At 38.9% G+C, this 18,723-nt stretch overlaps 1 long non-coding RNA gene across 1 annotated transcript in view; it reads left to right on the top strand.

The window, feature by feature from the left end:
* Positions 1-1,974: 1,974 nt before the first annotated feature.
* Positions 1,975-18,723, top strand: part of LOC118970724 (uncharacterized) — a 196,042-nt gene continuing 179,293 nt past the window's right edge. Inside the window, exon 1 of the long non-coding RNA XR_005058780.2 lies at positions 1,975-2,046. This is a non-coding gene — a long non-coding RNA (uncharacterized lncRNA). The remainder of the gene's footprint in view (positions 2,047-18,723) is intronic.

Below are 18,723 nucleotides of genomic sequence, written 5' to 3'. Positions count from 1 at the left end.
GAGTCCCTGTTCTATGTCAGATATGATGATGACAGGCTGAGTCTTCGGGGAGCCAACCAGACTTGGCTCATCGAGCTGTGGAGCTCTGAGATGAGCTGGGCTTAGCTTATCCACCAAGCCTTCTATAGAGTGACAAATAAATGATCACTGATAGACCCATGGTGACTCAGAGTAGTGTACTTCAGCACTCACAGGGACCACCAGCCAGACAGGTTGGCTATGTGCAGTCATCAACAATATAACCAGCTTCCAGTCTCAGGGATGTGCAAGCAAGAAGGCCTGTAAGGACACACTGGATATGTGGTTATCAGGGACTTAAGTGGCTATTAAGTCCTCCCAACTCTTTACCTACAGTTTATAAGTATTCTGTTCATCTCAAGTAATTCCTTTAGCAAATACTGGATGTCCACTATGTGTCAGGCACAGTTCTAGGTACTGGAGATAGAGCAATGAGCAAAACTGCAAGCCACTGTACATATCAATCGTGTGTCAATAAAGTAGTTTTTTAAAGAAAATGTGAGCCATTGTGGATCTTACATTAATGCCTGTATGAGTGTGTGTGCAGTGTGAGTTTGAGAGAGAGAGGGAGAAAGAGAGAGAAGGAGAAACAAGTGGGATGGAGAAAATTAAAGAAGTGGGAGAGGGGAATAGGACTGCTGTGGGTAGGGGTGAGTTGCAATTTTCAGTAGCAAGGCCCTTGATAGAAGGATTGAGTCATGTGACTTTGGGGGAGGAGCATTCCAGGCAGAGGGAAGAGTAAAATGTAAAGGCTCTGGGGTGTGTTTAGGGTGTTCTGGAAGCATCCAGGAGGTATTGCACAGGGACAGAGTGAGGGAGGGACAAATGGAGGGAGGTAATATCAGAGAGGCCATGCAAAGCCAGAATGGCCTTGGCTCTTCCTATGAAGAAGAGGGGTAGTCATTGCAAAGTTTGGGCAGGGGAATGACAGGATGTGACTTTTGTTTTAGGAGGACAATTCTGGATGCTCTGTTGAGAAAAGACTCTAGGGAGTCAAATGTAGAAGGAGGGAGATCAGTTACAGATTATTGCAGTAACGTGAATGCAGGTAATGACAGCTTGGTCCAAGGTGGTGACAGTGGAGGTGGTGACAAATTGTCAGATTCTGGATACATTTTGCAGGTTGTGTCAACAGGATTTCACAAGAGATTGGATGTGGGATGTTAGAGAAAGAGAGGAGTCAAACATCTGAGCTACAGGGAGGGTGGAATTGCCATTAACTGAGATGGGAAAGAATGGGAGGAGCAGACTTGAGGGCAAGTATCAAAAGCAGGACATATTAAGTTTGAGATGTTTACTAGACATCCAAGTAGAGATGGCTATTTTATAAGTCTGAAGTTCAGGGGACAGGTCTGGGCTAGCTATAAATTGTGCTTTGACAGAGAGAATGGGTATTTACAGACACAAGCCTGGGTGAGATCACCAATGTGGTGAGTGTAAACATGGAGAAGCAGCCAGGGCAGAGTTCTGGGGCTCTCTCCTCATCCAGCCAGTGGAGACATGGGAAGGGGGACACGTTGCTGTACAGTGTGGAGTTGTTCCACAGAAATACGAATATATCCAGCTTCTATCATCTCCTTGAAAGAAGAGTTACTTCAGCAAAGATTGTCCGAATCAGCTGGGACATTAGAGATAATTTCAAGTGGAACATCTTATGTTGGAAGTGAAGAAACTGAGACCTAGAGAAGTAGATGGCTCCCTGTAGATAAGATTTCTGGGGCTCCTAGCTGTAGAAGTGTATGTGTGTGTGTGTGGTGGTGGTGGTGGTGGACATGGAGATGCTCCACATGTGTTGGGTACCTTCCCCCATTTGCTGAGCCACTGAAGTGACCTTACCTCTTCTCTGATGTGGACCCCTCCAGAGCTGTAGGATCTGAGAAATGGAGGTTTAGGCATGGAGCTAAAATGGAGTCAAACTTTTTTTTCTTTGTGTGTTTTTTTTAAAACCTAGGTAAGCAGGTTCTGAGAAGACAACGTGAGCAGCGCTATCATTTCCCAGAGACCAGAGGGCCACCCTGGCTGTGCCAGGTAGGAAAGGAAGTTAAATATTCTGTCATATATACATGTTGTCTCTGTGGAGGGCATGCTGGGAGGAGAGGTAGGGCTGGAGGGAGAGGAGGAGCTGGTTTAGGTTCTGGAAGGGTAGGCATGATGTGCTGGCAGACAGGTATCTGGTTTGTTTGTGTTCTTTCCTCTTCCTTTTGAGGGTCTTGTGCTCTTAGATTCTATAACAAATTCCCTTTAGGAGATAATTAGGTCTTACGTCTTAAATACTCATGTGGGATTATTACATTTCCTGCACTGGTTCTTCCAGGGATATTTGCACCCTCTCTCTGCCATGGGGGAATGAAAGGCTTTACAATGGTGCAGGTGTGCCCAAGGGGTGTGGTTTGTAGTGTTAGATGCCATGGAGATGAAGAGCATGGGCTTTGGAAACAAAACAGTTGGTTTTAAATCTTGGTTCTGCTATTTACTAACTGTGAGATCTTGGGCAAGTCATGTAGCCTTGAGCCTGGGTTTCCTGTGAGGGGTTGCTGGGAAGATTAAGTAAGATAATACATGTTTAAGACATAGCATGGTGCCTGGTTCATTTTCCAGGATGAATCAATGGTGGAAATAACTACGTTACTAGCTGTTGAGAGGCTGGTTTGTCACTTAGTCTTCAGCTGTCATGCACACTGGTTATTGAGTACTGGCTGCTATATAGATTAGTGTCGCTCAAGGTCTGGAGGGTTCAGGAAAGAGTGAATCTTAACTGGGGCCTTCAAAGATGGGTGGAATTATTTTTTACTGAGAATCAGAAACCTATCTAAAATATCTTATTTAGGTCATTCAATGGTTTAGCAATCAATTCATTTTGAAAACTGCATATTAGGAAGAAATTAGATAGTTCTTGCTTGAACTAATTAGCTATGCATTTCGAAGGATCTTTAAATAGAAAATATTTGGATCACATTTTTAACAGAAGTGCTAAAAGTGTAAAGCCATTAATTTAGTTCTGACTTTTTACTGCCTGAAGAGTTTCAAGAAAAGAGAAGAATGTTGCTTGATTTATTGTTTTCTATATTTTAGTCAGGACTGAAAAATGGGCTTTTGATATTTTTATTAGTCTCTTCAGAATTTCCAGTGCAGAAGATCTTCATGAGGAATTTATTTCCCCAATTTTATCAATCAATTGTAAAACAAAATTAATTTAAATAGTGAAAGAGTTCCTGAACCTAGTAAACCCTTCAAGCTGTTAGGTCTGTGACATTGACACTGAAATTAAACATATCAAAACTGTTGCAACACAAAGTTACTCTTGTCCTCTGGGGACCTCAACAGACGGTTTAGCTAGAGTCTGTTGAAGCCAATTTGAATCACCCTTATTCGTTTTCCTAAGCGTGTGTTTGTCTTTGTGACTGTTGTCAATGCTGAGGTGCATAGCCCATCCCTTGGCCAGCATCAGGGAAACCTTTCAGTTCTGTGTCTTTGACATAACTTAACAGATGAGTTTGCATTTGTGATTAATGGACTAACCATCCAATTAAGAGGCAGAAATTGTCAGAATGGAAAAAAGACAAGACCCAACTCTGTATGACTAAGAGAGATGCTCTTGAAATATAAGATACAGATAGCTTGAAAAAGAATGGATGGGACAAGATGTGCCATAAAAACAACATAGCAGGGCTGAGTTGGCTTTTTTAACATCAGATAAAATAGACTTCAAGAAAAAGAGTGTTGCCAGAGATAAAAAGGAATAGTAAAGAAAACAAACAAATATAAATGTGTATGTGCCTAAAAACAGCCTCAAAATATATGAAGCAAAAACTTATTATAGGAAAATAATTCCAGAATTTTAGTGGGAGATTTTATTAACTATCTCTTAGGAATTGATAAGCCAACAAGCCAAAAATCAGTCAAGGCATAATGGATCTGAACATATCAACTTTCTTGACCTAACTAATTACGGGACCCTTTACTCAACAACTGCAAAATAAACATCCATTTTAGTATACAACACATATTTGTTTTATTGTACATGGTATAGTCACCAATATATACTGTCCTGGAGCCATGCAACAAACCTTAATAAATTTATAAGGACTGAAAAATTACATATGTGTCCTCTGGACACAATAAAATTAATTAGAAATCAATAACATTAAGGGTGAATCCTGAATATTTGCAATTAGAAAACATGTTTTAAAATCCCGATGGGTCAAAGAAGTCACAAAATAAATTACAATATATTTTTAACTCACTGCTAATGAAAGTACAATGTATCAGAATTTGTGGGCTATAACCAAAGAAGTGCTTAGAGGAAAATTTGTGGTTTTAAGTGCTTTTAGTAGAAAAATAAAAGCACAATGACTTAAGATATTACCTCAACACATTAGTAAATTAATCCAAAGTGTGTGAAAGGAAGAAAATAACACAGACAAGAGCAAATATTAATAGAACAGAAACAAATGATCCCAAACTATGTTCTTTGAAAAGAATCAACAAAATGGATAAACTCCTAGTTAAACTGATGAAGAAAAAGGGTGTAAATCAATATTGGGAAGAAAAGAGGAGTTATCATGATAGATCCTACAGGTATTAAAAGGATAATGAGAGATTACTGTGAACAATGTATGCCAAAAAATGAGAATATTTAGATGGAATAGACAAATTCATTGAAAAATGCAACCTAAATTGTATAATAGGAAATAGAACCTGAACAGCCTCTTTATCCAATAATGAAATTGAATTCATTATACAAAATCTCCATACAATGAAAACTTCAGGCTCTGATGGTTTCACTGGTTAAATCTATGGAATACTTAAAGGAATTATAACCTGAACATTTTTGGGAAATAGAGAACACTTTGAGCTCAGTTGTTGAGGCCAGAATAACCAAAACCTGACGAAGAGAATTAAAAAAGAAAATTCCAGACCATTCTCTCACAAACCTAGCTGCAAAATTCCTTGAAAAGATTTAGTAAACTGAATCTAACACCATCTATATAAAAACGATAATACAAAAAAGTTTTTTTGTAGAAACTGAAACACTAATTCTAAAATTTACACAGAAATGCAAATGACCTTAAAAGAGCCAAAGCAATTATTCATTTATTTTTAAATTTTTTATTAAGGTATTATTGATATACACTCTTAATGAAGGTTTCAAATGAAAAAACAATGTGGTTACTACATTTACCCATATTATCCAGTCCCCACCCATACCACAATGCAGTCACTGTCCATCAGTGCCGTAAGATGCCACAGATCCACTGTGTGCCTTCTCTGTGCTACACTGTTCTCCCCGTGATCCCCCACACCATGTGTACTAAACAAAATGCCCCTCAACCCCCTTCTCCCTCCCTCCCCACCTGCCCTCCCACACCCCTCCCCTTTGGTAACCACTAGTTCATTCTTGGAGTCTCTGAGTCTCCTGCCATTTTGTTCCTTCAGTTTTGCTTCATTGTTTTACTCCACAAATGAGGGAAATCATTTGGCACTTGTCTTTCTCCACCTGGCTTATTTCACTGAGTGTAATGTCCTCCAGCTCCATCCATGTTGTTGCAAATGGTAGGATTTGTTTCTTTCTTATGGCTGAATAGTATTCCATTGTGTATATGTACCACATCTTCTTTATCCATTCATCTACCAAGGGACACTTAGGTTGCTTCCATATTTTGGCTATTGTAAAAAGTGCTGGGATAAACATAGGGGTGCATATGTCTTTTTGAATCTGAGAAGTTGTATTCTTTGGGTTAATTCCAATAAGTGGGATTCCTGGGTAAAATGGTATTTATATTTTTAGTTTTTTGAGGAACCTCCATATTGCTTCCCACAATTGTTGAACTAGCTTACATTCCCACCAACAGTGTAGGAGGGTTCCCTTTTCTCCACGTCCTTGCCAACATTTGTCGTTCTTAGTCTTTTCGATGCTGGCCATCCTAACTGGTGTGAGGTGATATCTCACTGTGGTTTTAATTTGCATTTCCCTGATGATTAGTGATATGGAACATCCTTTCTTGTGCCTGTTGGCCATCTGAATTTCTTCTTTGGAGAACTGTCTGTTCATATCCTCTGCCCTTTTGTTAATCAGGTTATTTGCTTTTTGGGTGTTGAGGCGTTTAAGTTCTTTATATATTTTGGATGTTAACCCCTTGTCAGATATGTCATTTACAAATATATTCTCCCATACTGTAGGATGCCTTTTTGTTCTGTTGATGGTGTCCTTTGCCATACAGAAACTTTTAGTTTGATGTAGTCCCATGAATTCATTTTTGCTTTTGTTTCTCTTGCTCGAGGAGATGCGTTCAGGAAGAAGTTGCTCATGTTTATTATTCAGGAGATATTTGCCTATGTTTTCTTCTAAAAGTTTAATGGTTTCACGACTTACATTCAAGTCTTTAATCCATTTTGAGTTTACTCTTGTGTATGGGATTAAACAATAATCCAGTTTCATTCTCTTGCATGTAGCTGTCCAGTTTTGCAAACACCAGTTGTTGAAAGAGGCTGTCATTCCCCAATTGTATGTCCATGGCTCATTTATCATATATTAATTGACCATATATGGTTGGTTTTATATCAGGGCTCTCTAGTCTGTTCCATTGGTCTATGGGTCTGTTCTTGTACCAGTACCAAATTGTCTCGATTACTGTGGCTTTGTAGTAGAGATTGAAGTTGGGGAACATAATCCCCCCAGCTTTATTCTTCCTTCTCAGAATTGCTTTGGCTATTCGAGGTCTTTTGTGGTTCCATATTAATTTTAGAATGATTTTCTCTAGTTGCCAAAGCAATTTTAAAAAGGACTGAGTTCAAGGACTTATACAACCTTATTTTAAGACTTACTAAAGTTAGGGTGATTAATGCTATGATATTTGTGAAAAGGTAATCATACAGGTCAATAAAGGCAAAAGATGAAAAGAAGAGAATTGAGTCTAGAAATAGTCTCACATATGTATGTCCAATTGATTTTCAACAAATGGTACTGGAGTAACTGATCTTCATATGAAAAGAGAAAACATCAGCCCTTATTTTTCTTCATACACAAAATTAACTCAAAACTAATCATAGACATAATTATAAAAGCCAATAGTATAAAAATTTTAAATGAAAACATGGGAGAAAATTTTGTGACTTTGAATAGACAAGAATTTCTTAAAAACAATACATGAAGAACATAACACAAAAGAAAAAAAATGAAAAGTTCTATTTCATTAAAATTAAAAACTTCTGTTCATCCAGAGATGACATTAAGAACATAAAATTCAGGCCATGGAATGGGAGAAAATACTTGCAATACATATATCTGACAAAGGATTGAATTCCGAATATATACAGAATTCTTCTTATAACTGAATAAGACACACAAACTCAGTTTTAAAAATGAACAAGAGATTTGCACAGATAAATATAAAATGGATCAACTCTGTTGGAAGACTGTGGCAGTTTTTAAAAGAGTTAAATATACATTTGCTATACAAACCAGAATACCTTCTCTAGGCATTTACTCAAGAGAAAAAAAAATGTGCACAACAGGTTTGTATATGAATGTTCATAGCATCATTACTCACAGTAGTCCAAGGCTGAAAACAACCCAAATGTCTATCAGTGTTTGCTGATTGGACAAAATATGATATATCATAATGAAAATTCACTCAGCAATTCAAAAGAATGAACTACTGATGGATGTAGTAACATGGATGAATTTCAAGTCATTATGCTGAGTGAAAGAAGCCAGACACTAGAGTGCATACTGTATGATTCCATATATACAAAGTTCTAGAAAATGCAAACAAATCTATAGTGATGAAAAGTACATCAGTGGAGGCTGGAATGGAGAGAAGAAAGAATCTTTTGAGGGTGATGGAAATGTTTTGTATTTTGATTATAGTGGTTGTTTCATATGTATACACTTGTCAAAACTCATCAATTCTAAACTTTAAATAGATGCAGTTTATAGTATTTTAATTACACTTCAATATTTTGATTTTAAAAAATTCTTCAAAGCAAGAAAAAGAAGATATGGACAAAGATTGCAATTGGTAGTTTAATTTAAAAGAGTTACTGGATGAGTCTGTACCATAGTCCTTTAAATAACAATTCATTTTCATTTTCTACCATTGATAGCATGGAGTTCCATATCAGAATAGTCAAACTAATGAATCACTTGTCTCTGTCAACATTATAACAGAAACAGAAAATACATTGGTGATTAAAACTAGTAGACTTTTCATATATCAAGAATAAAGATTAAATACCCCACAATGGATTATTTGCAGAGAAATGTTTCTAAGTAGTATTTGAACATTTTCTCTCATGTCTTTTTTAAAAAAACATAAAATCATAAAACTAAAAAAAAAGTTTTTAAACATAAAGTGTAAGAATTTTAAATAATTGGGTCACAATAAAAAATGAAAATTTTTGTTTTTGATTCATTTAGTCTATAGTTTCATAAATTTAGGCCCTAATTCAAAACATGATGTAAGTCACTTTAAAATCTATTTGCTGAGAAATCATATTTTGTGTTATGTAATTAACTTGAAATAAATTAAGCATTTTATGTTAAATGGTGAAAAGGTGAATGTTTTCCTTGATTTAGTATAAATATTAATATAGTAGTAAGATCTGTTTAATACTGCTTTAGTAATATGCTGCTCTAAATGAAATATGTGTAATGGTTTTCGTCCCTCATTCCTGAGAGGTTGCCTCTAAACCCTTAGAGTTTTTAGAGTCATAGGAGTGTCTTTGATATTCATAGTGACCTGGTGATTTATGCTAGTGAGATGACACAGAAGATGAGCTGGTTACTCAGAAAGACCAATTGTATGAGTAGAAGTTTGGGGCTTTGAACTACATAGTGTCAGCCCGACCTCCACTTCAGTCCAATCTCTGTGGGGGTGGTGGGGGCTAGAGATTGAGTCACATGGCCAATAATTCATTCAATCAGGCTTATGTACTGAAAGCCCAGTAAAAACTCTGGACACTAAAGCTCAGATGAGCTTCCCTGGTTGGCAAATATCCTTTGAGTATTGTCACACTTCAGTGCCGGGAGGATAACACATCCCTGAGGATGACAGAGGCTTCCTCTTTGGAACCCTCCCAAATTTATCTCTATGCATCTCTTCCTTTGCTGGCTCTAATTTCTATCCTTTTGCTATGATAAAACTGTATATAAAGTGCTTTCCTGGATTCTGTGAGTCATTCTAGTGGATTATCAAACCTGAGGGAGTCTGTGGGGATCCCCATTTTTTTTTTTTAGGAGAGCATGTGAGAAGCTTTTATTTAGAGATAAAGTGAGAGGACAGAGCTCCTGGCTCATGCCAGGAGGGGACAAGAGAGCCTCAGGACCCCCAAACTTATAGCTAACTGAAATGAGTCACTCTCTGGAATGAGAGTGGCCTTGGGGATCCCCAAATTTATGGCTGGTATCTTAAGTGAAGGCAATCTTCTGAAGAACTATGTCCTCAGATTTTATAATTTGGGAAATTCATTGCAAATATTTTAACCTAATCTTTCATATAAAATATAAAAATCACATAATGATTTTTGAAAATCCCTAGGAGAATGCCTGAGCTAATATGCTCATTACTATATGGAAAGCATGAAAAGGGTCTGGGTGTGAATATTTATGCAGTGGGCCAGCGTGATCACGGCTTAGGGAAGGGCAGATTCTCAGCTCTGTAACCCAAATGTGCTGCTAGTTTTCGGATGGTTATTTTTGGATAAATATTCATGTTATCTCATGACTGTGGCGGCCATGTGCTATTTTAGCTTATTTCCCCCTTCTTTTTCATATAGACTTGGATTTTCTGTTCAGAATTTACTTCATCCCATCTCCCCAGCCATACATACCATACATATCTCTGTTTCTGGGGCAGATGACCATAACCAGTCTCAGATCCGGAATGTGCCCTTTTTGGTTTAAGCCAAATCAGTACATTTCCTTTTCCCTGAACACGATTGATTGACTCATGTGACCCATTTTGGTCTGATGAACTGTGTGGAGACATTTTCTAGGGGCCAATGGGAAAGAAATTTTCTTGAAACTTCAAAAAGGCTGTCTAACAAGATTCTCTTCTTGCTGGGTGCTAATGAGAAAGCAAAAAGCTCTGGGAGCCCTGGGCATCTGTTTTCTAACCACGGGATGAAACCTTAGGATAAAGAAGACAGTTCACGTATTAATATTGAATTGTTAGACCAAGCCTCACCTGAAGTTTACATGACCCCTGAAATTTTCAGGTATGTGGGTCAATGAATTCCCTCTACTTTTCCAGTCAGTTTGGATCAGCACTTGCTGATACTTGCATCCAACACCTTTCTGAGATAATTAGTTTAATATGGAAGATGATGATTGTTTTGTAGGGAATAAAAATCAAATGTAAAATAATATCATTCTTATGGCAGAGCAAAGGTGTGGTGTATTTAAGTAACTTGACTACCTCTGCCCTGGCTCCTAAATCTCTTGAAATGAAAGGAGAAATATATTCACTAAAGTCTAGGCTGACCACTGTCAAGGAAAACAAGAAAAGGCAACATTAACATACCAGCAGTTGTGAGGAATTTCCTGGAAGATGGAAAGGAATAGGATTGAATTGAATTGATAACACTTATGAAAACCCCAGCCTAAAACACACAGAGAAAATGGCCAGGGAGAGAAGAGCAGATCCTGAGAAATTTCAAGACAACGAAGAACATTTGTAGGGCATGAGGCGGGCCAGTACTACTGAATGGGGGCCAGTTGTGCCCATTAACCCTCTGACACTGAGCCACAGGTCACAGGGGTGGGGAGGGGAAGTGAGGCTTAGACCTCAGGTTGAAACACTGAGATTTGCACACAGGGGCATGACCTGCTGCCCAGAGAGGGCCCCTTGTTAGGATCTGGGAGCCTCTAGAGAGCACTGTCAATCCTCCCATTCAGGCAGTTTGGGGTGAGGGTGAGGAAGCACCTCTGCAACTTCCATGCTGCCTAAATAAAGCTTCCCAATCCTTCATTCATAAAGATGAGTGGGAAATCCAGGAACACCAGATATGTGGGCAGAACCAACAGCAAGAAGGAGAGGATCAAGGCAAATGAACAAATTAGTTGACTCCGGAGGAAACAGAAAATTCAGAGAACAAAGAAGAATTTCACTTTCTATCCTTGGACAAAAAGAACAAGGGTATATTGCATTCATAAAGAATAGGCAGCTATAAGAAAGTAGCTATCAGACATGAGAGGGCTTTTGAAAATTGTAAATAGGGTTGCCAAAGTAAAATTCAACAGAAGGATGAATAATAGAATGAACTCAACTCAAGACTACCGAAATAATGATCTCAGGAAGAGAATGGGATTAGGTGGGCAGAAAGGGGGATTTTTCTTTTTCTTCTAAATATTCCTATATGTTGAATGTTCTCAAAAAGTATTAGTTGGGGGAAAAAAGAAAAATATTAAAAATTAAACACTGACCCAATAATTTTACTTTTGGTTATTACTTTCAAAAATTAATTTAAAGGAGATCAGATAACAGTACAGATAAAAATGTACATGTAAGAATACCTGCTACATCTTTATATTTGTAACAGCAAAACATTGGAAACAATCTACATATTGAACAATAGCAAAGTGACTTAATAAAGTGTTACACATCCATATGATAATAAGTTATATTATTATTAAACATCATGTTTTCATAGGATATATCTCAATGTGGGAAAACATGTAAAGTATATCGATAAAACCATAATAAAAACTCAGTGAATTCAAAATAGAAACTACAACTAAATATTCATTGTGATTATGTCTGAATATATTAGTTTTTGCTTCTGTATTCTCTAAACTTTTTGTATTTAAAATTGATCACTAAAGTACTTAGAAAATATTTTTAGAAAAGAAAACAAATGGAAAAGATGTGGTAGCAGGGAAAATATAGAAGGAGTCCACCCGGTCCTTCTCTTGGCTCTCAGGTGTATATTTCACTGAATCTATGTGCTGGGCTAGAGTGAAATCCTAGATGGAAGAGTCTCTGGCTTTCTGCAACAGATGTGCCTGCTGTTTTGTACTTTTTCTTGTCTGGTTTTCATTCAGAGCAACACTGACATGCACCCACTCAAATAAGTCATATTTATCTCAATCAACTCATTTAGTAGGAACACAATCTTTAACTTAATGTTGGGATGACACATGCAACTCCTATACACACACACACACACACAAAATCTATTCATGTGTTTTCCAGCTAACAAGTGCTGTGAAGTGTTAAATTTCTCTGCATTTTTTAAGCCTATGTTTGGCAGTTTCAATAGTATGTATGCACTGGATCATTTTGCAAAAATATGATATCCTTTGGTTTGAATTTTGTAAAATTTTAGGTAACAGGTGCTTTCTCATAGTCTAGTTGTTTTTAGGAATGAAAGGAGATTATCCATGATTCAAAAGCATTTTATTTTTCTGTCTCTATGAGTTGCTATTTGATATTAGCATTGTCTTTGCAACACTCAGGCACTGCACTGTTTTTTTCCCCAAAGTTACTTGATTAGAACAATAACATTATTATTCCTCATAGAAGCTCTCCCCTTTCTTCTAAGCAATCAATGAAGAGATCGCAGCAGTTTTGAGAAGTCCATTGAAACAGGACTTTGATTTATTTGGAACTGGTTTTTAATGTGAGGATTCAGGGCCACTCAACACACTTATGGAACTTTATTTTCTTTGCAAATCCATGTGATAAATCATTGCCTTATGTTTAAATATAGGAGCTTTCATCCATTCTGCCTTCTCCGGTTTTCATGAGATCAGTTTAGTGTAGTAGAAAACACATGGGCTTTGGAGTTAGACTGGCTTTAGTTGGAATTCTGCCTCCACTATGTCTAAACTGTATGACTCTGGAAAAGTTACTTCTCTGAGCCTCATTTTTTTCATCTGTAAAAAGAGAATAATATTAAGGACTAAAGAGAATGATATTTGATAGAGAAAAACAAAAATACTACCTAGTGTAGAGCTTGGATCGAAGTTGATTAACTGTTTCTACTTATGTGCACTTTGTTATTACTATTTCTATTTTTTTTAGGGGCTTGGTTTGCTGTTTCACTGAATTAGAAGTTGGGAGTCTTAGAATCCAGTATGTTTTACCACTCTTTGACTAGAGAGACCATGAGCCTGTGGAAACTGTAATATGGGGAGATTAGAGGAACTCAGTGAGGCTCTTCCCAGCCCAGAGTGGGAATTTCGAGTAAAAATCTTTTACTTGACCTCATCATCTATGGGACGGGCATTATGGCCATGTCAGAAGTAGGACTGTGTTATGCTGGCCTATGGCACTAGCCATACAGTACTACTCTCAATGTGTATCTTTGGGTTTTGGGCTGAGCAATCTTCTGTCTTTAGAAGTTGGCAGGTATTTCTTAATGTCTCAACTATCACAGACTATTCAGGAAATGAGCTTCAACCAGATTTTCTTGATTGCTTGGAGCCCAAGAGTCCTGTGGGGAAACATATGAACTGTGTCCATTTTTGGAGTTTTGATGTGTACTGAACTTTCTCAGGTACTTAGGGGGTCTACAGGTAGCCAGAGTGAAGAGAGAGATGAAATCCTGAATCAAAAAATCACTTTGTGTGAGGAAGAATTTGGGCAGGTTGGAGCAAGCTAAGCAGCCGGGCCTAACTGATAAGGTTCAGGGATGATGTGCTTATCAGCCCAGACATGGCCTTTGCTTCCCAAATACACCTGCATCTCCCCCAGGCCCCTCTTCCCAGCCCTGCAGTGCCTGTCCACCCTACAGAGAATGGAGCTCTGGTGCAGAGGGGAGGACCGGAAGGGTCAGCCATGCTGGGTCGGAATCCCTTCTGCAGGAGTCCTTTTGAGAAACAGATGTTTCCCAAATGTCTGGAGAGGGAATAGAGTAGCTGAGCTTGGTGGTTTAGAGGAGACCAGTTGGCCTTGAGCAGGTAGTCAGTCGCCTGTGGGTGATGGAGCAATGGTGGTCAGCAGGGCAGGACAGAGAGGGCAGGCAGAGACCATGATCATAGATGTGACACCACCACCCTTTCTTTGTGACTTCTAAGGAAATCCAAGATTAGCGAACATTTGGGTTACAGCCCAGGAAATTCTTTGGACTGGTTGGGGATAATACTTCCAAAAAAGGTTGGACTTCCAGCTAGGAAGCAGGTGTGTGTGTGGGGGTTGGGGTGGTGATCATGGTGCTTTGCTATTGAGTATTGAGAGTTGGATCTTACTTGTAACTTCTCTGTACTCATTGGTTGGTCTAGCTTGGGAAGTACTGGTTGTCCCCAATATTTAGAATCATGACTTCCTGTAGTTAACCTTCTGGTTTCTCTTGTCTATGGCAAGTGATTTTTGCAAAAGCTGCACTAACTCCTGGGGAACATACTGTCCTGCCTTTGGCTGTTCTTACACTGCCTGGTCTTATAATTCCTCTTCCTAGTAGGGAAGCTGTTTCCTTCATCCTTAGATATTTCTCCAGAGTTAACACAAGTAATAGACTAGAGCATTTCTAAAATATTATTTTAATTGTCAACAATACAATTTTTATTTGAGGAATGGAGCTCAATAGAACAAATAGATAAGCAAAAAAAAAGAGGAAATAAAACTTCCATTTAGAGCTACCTACTGTCAATTTGGTATAAATACTTACAGTCTCTATTTATGAGTATTTATTCTTTCAACAAATATTGAGTCTACTGCATTTACAAAAATGAATCACTCTGTACATGCAACTTTGTAATTTTTTTTTTCACTTAGCGATACATTGTGAACAATTTTCCATGGATAAAGTTAAAATCTTTCCTCAGCTGGAGCTTACAAATTGCTTGGCACTTTTTCTTGGGGATGCTCTCTTTAATTAAAATTTAAGTTCCATATACAGATCTTTTCCTTCCCTCTCCACATTTTCTTATCCCAAGGAGCCCATTTGTTAAAAATTATGAACAGAAGGATTGAAAGAAGAGAAGTCTTTCCATTTAAGAACCACATAAAAATGCTCTGAATTTATGTTTGACGTTATCATCTGCTTCACAGATTTCTTTGGCTGGTATCCATTTTAATTGTTTTACTCTGTGCCACGTGGACTCTACGAAACTATCAGTTTGATTTCACCAGGAAGATGTAGTAGAAGGAAGCTGGGTGAGATGTGTACAAGGAGAAGAGCTGAGAGTGACCACCACTTGTAGCTCGCCCACAGCATGTCCTCTTTACTCTAGCAGGAATCATACATTGAAAAGATTTACCTTGGAGGCAAATTTGCCTTTTTCTTCAAACCAAAGAGAATCTAAATGGCCAAATGCAGGCTTTTTTTTGGAGTTAGGGTACTGTGGGGGTAGAGGGCGGTGGGAGGCAATGTTTCCTGCATAATATTAATAGGTGTCACACATAACAAAAAATGGTTCTTGATCAAGCAAACTTAGGGAATGCTGTATTTTAGATACATTTCTTCAAGGCAGGACTTCTCAGAGCATTTAGCATGCCAATAGCATGTGAATCTCCAAGAGAGGGAAGTAGTCAACTTTTCTTAAACTCACACACTCTCTCCTTTGCTGTTGGGTGCACAACTTCGGAAAATCCTAGTCTTAGAGGTACAGCTCTCTACTGATGCTCAAGTCAGGAAAAAACAAAAGTAGTTTCATTGTTTTACTTAGGATTGAGATGTTATCTTGGAATTTGCCTTTCTAAGTGGTACTTCAGCCCAAAGCTGTCTTCCAATTGGGTGGTGGGTGTGAACAAAAGTCATTCTTGGGTATTTTAAGTGAGAAACTCAAAACTGAGATGCTTTCCTCAGCAACCTTTGAGTAAAGTTGATTCTCTTCGTACCTTGCTTGCTAGCAAAGTTTGCAAAATAACAGGTGCTGGCTGGGAAATGAAAAGCTTGTTTATAGGTCTTGGTTTCTTTCCTTTTAAAGAGTTCCTCAAACTCTTCTCCTTTATGAGGCTGTCTTCTTGGAATGAAACTCATGCAGCCTTCCTCCCCAAAGCCCGCTAAAAAGCTCTCCAGTTGCCCTCCCACCCAACCCACGCTTCCTGGAGCCAGTGATTTATTGCCATAAGCTGAGTTGGGGAAAGTCCTTAATGAGCTTGAGGGCCTGGGCTATGCTTGGAGCTGCCTCTAACCACAACTATTCTTATAAAAAAAAATTACCAAAAAACTAAGACCCCAGAAGAAGACCTCTGATGGAGGAGTGGTGGGTGTTTAAAAAAGGAGGTGGGGCAGCATTCCTGGTCCTCCATAAATTAAAACAAACAAAGGAAAATCACATCCAACTGTAGTCAATTGCTCCTGTTAAGAGAAGGAGTGTAATTCAAAGAGGTTTATGTATTTTGGCGGCTGATGGGGTGTGTGTGGGAGTTTAAAAGCAAAGAATAACATGACCAGGAATCAGCTCCAGCCGCTGGCCAGCTCGTGCTTCCTCACTCTGTCCAGCTAATGTGCCTTGAGCCAATTTTTTCCCTTCCTTCTTTATCCCTATTTGATCTCTCCCATGTCTGAACCACCAGGGGGTGTTGAAAGAAGGGCTGCATGTGTCCTTGATAACATCTTGCATTTTATAATTAGGAACCATTTCAAAGCACAGTCATATGTGGTATTCTGTTTTATTCTTACACCAAGCCTGTGCATGAGCATAGGATTTATCCCTATTTTATAAACGAGGAATTAAAAAAGAAACAAGCCTGAAATTACAAAGTAAGTTAATGGCAGAGCCAGGAGAGGACTCTGGGTTCCCAGCCTGGACTCCTGGCTGGTCTAGGGCCCCTTTGATTGTCACGTTGGCCTCTGGGCCTTGACATCTCAAATGAAAAGGACTATTTAAACTTGGGTCACAATAGTCCACACACCGCAGGCTCTCAAGATTATGAAAGGTGTTTAATAGGCAGCTTTTTTTTAGTCATCTCTCAGCACCAGGGATTGAGTTGGGATTGTGGAAATAAATGAAGACTCCCTGAATGGTAACAGGCTAAGGCTATTTATTCAGAACTTGCTATCACAAGAGAGTCAGTCACCATCATTTGCATTTGGCAGAGACTCTAAGGCAGGCAGAGGAGTAGAAAAGCTTTATAGAGGAAAAAAAGGAATGTTTTAGCTATGCCCTGATTAGAGGCTATGGATAAAGTGAAGGCTCCTAGGACAGGATTCTCACCTGGCCCTGGTTGGCTAGCTCACTACACACGTGTGGGCAATATGTTTCTATTGACTCTATTTAAAGAGCTCCGCCCAGTCCTCCTGGGCGACACAGTGGTAGGGCTGCAGGAGAGCAGAGACTGGAGTGGTGGCAGCGCCAAGGACAGAGACTGAGACGGCTGCAGGGGGTAGAGAGGCCCAGAGGCAGAGATCGCTTGCTGCATGCAGACTCGCTCTGAGTGGACGAGATTCTAGTGATTGACCTGCTACAATGGGAATAATGTCAGGTGCTTTATTTAAACCGTTCCATTGTCATTCCTCGGTCTCATTAAATCCATAGTGAACTTGCCTGAGGCTGAAACCCACTGGTAAAACATAGGCTGTTGGCATGGGGAATTTTAGGTAATCCTCAGTGATTAGTTAGGGGTACATACTTGTCTTACTCTGGTTAATCCTAAATTGGAAGTGGGAACAAAAATTAGAGAAACTGTCAGTTATTAATCAAGTCTTGGCCATTTTGTATTGATGGCCACAGGAGTTATTTTTTAGCTTCCTGAACTGGTTACTGAAGACAGGAGGTGGGCTTCCTGGGCAGGTTGCTGCAGGTTGTGGGTCACAGCTCTGTCTTTATGTATAGTCTGTCCATTGCCTGTTTATATATTCAGTTTCTCAGGATTGAGTTGGATTAAGCAACAAGGAGATATGGGAAGGGCATGGAAGTGAGGGCTCTGCTACCACCTGGGAATTATTAATTCCTGCCTTTAAGGCCAGGCATTATTGAGTGGTAGTAGAGACAGAAAGAAAGGGATTAGCGTATTACAGTCTTAGTACCCTCTCTCTGGCCCAATTTCAGTCCATTTGATATTCTTAGTTTCTGCTCTTTGAGAATGATTTAAATGCAGTGGACGGCTGCTTACTATTTCTAAGGCAGTGGCCTTTTAGGTGTTAGTAGCAGATCTCTGCCACCTGGTCCTGGGTCCTTTGGGTATTTTTTGATTCTCGTTCTTTGGGGAGATTCAATTTTGACTGGAGGAAATTGGGACAATTTAATGAATGAGGGGAATAAGAAAGAAACTTTAAAGAATGGAGAGATTTGGGGACAGGTTAAAAGTGTCCTTGACAGTGTTAAGTCCAAGGCAATAGGAGTCAGGGCAAATGTGTGGAACAGGAATAGATTGTGTTCACAGAATGGCGGGTAGCCTGGTATGGGTAAGACTGGAGGGACTTTGAATGTCATTCACAGGAGCTTGGATTTAATTGGTGTGGGAACCCTTCATGTTTCTGAACACGATCTGAAATGATCAGATCAGAGCTGCATACTTAGAAAGATTTTACTGTGGCAGAAGAGTGAGTGTAGACTTTCAAACACAAGGCCATCTTGAAAGTGGGGAAACTAGTCTTTAAACTGTTTTCAACAGAGAAGGAAAGTTTAAACAGAAGTTAACATGTCTTTTGGAAGACAGCTGTCAGTGTACTCCAAATTAAATGTTTTTAGAACATTCAGCTTTTGTGTGTGTGTGACTCATGAATCTGCTCCAGATCTTACATGGGTTTTTTATAAAGCTATTCTTCAGGATTAGCTGTGAGCCTGGAGAGAACCATCAATAGCCAATCCTAAAA

This window comes from Manis javanica, chromosome 1 (assembly GCF_040802235.1).
Source record: "Manis javanica isolate MJ-LG chromosome 1, MJ_LKY, whole genome shotgun sequence".
In the NCBI taxonomy this organism is placed as follows: domain Eukaryota; kingdom Metazoa; phylum Chordata; class Mammalia; order Pholidota; family Manidae; genus Manis; species Manis javanica.
Note: the sequence above shows the minus strand (reverse complement) of the source record. Positions and strands in the feature narration are given on the sequence as shown.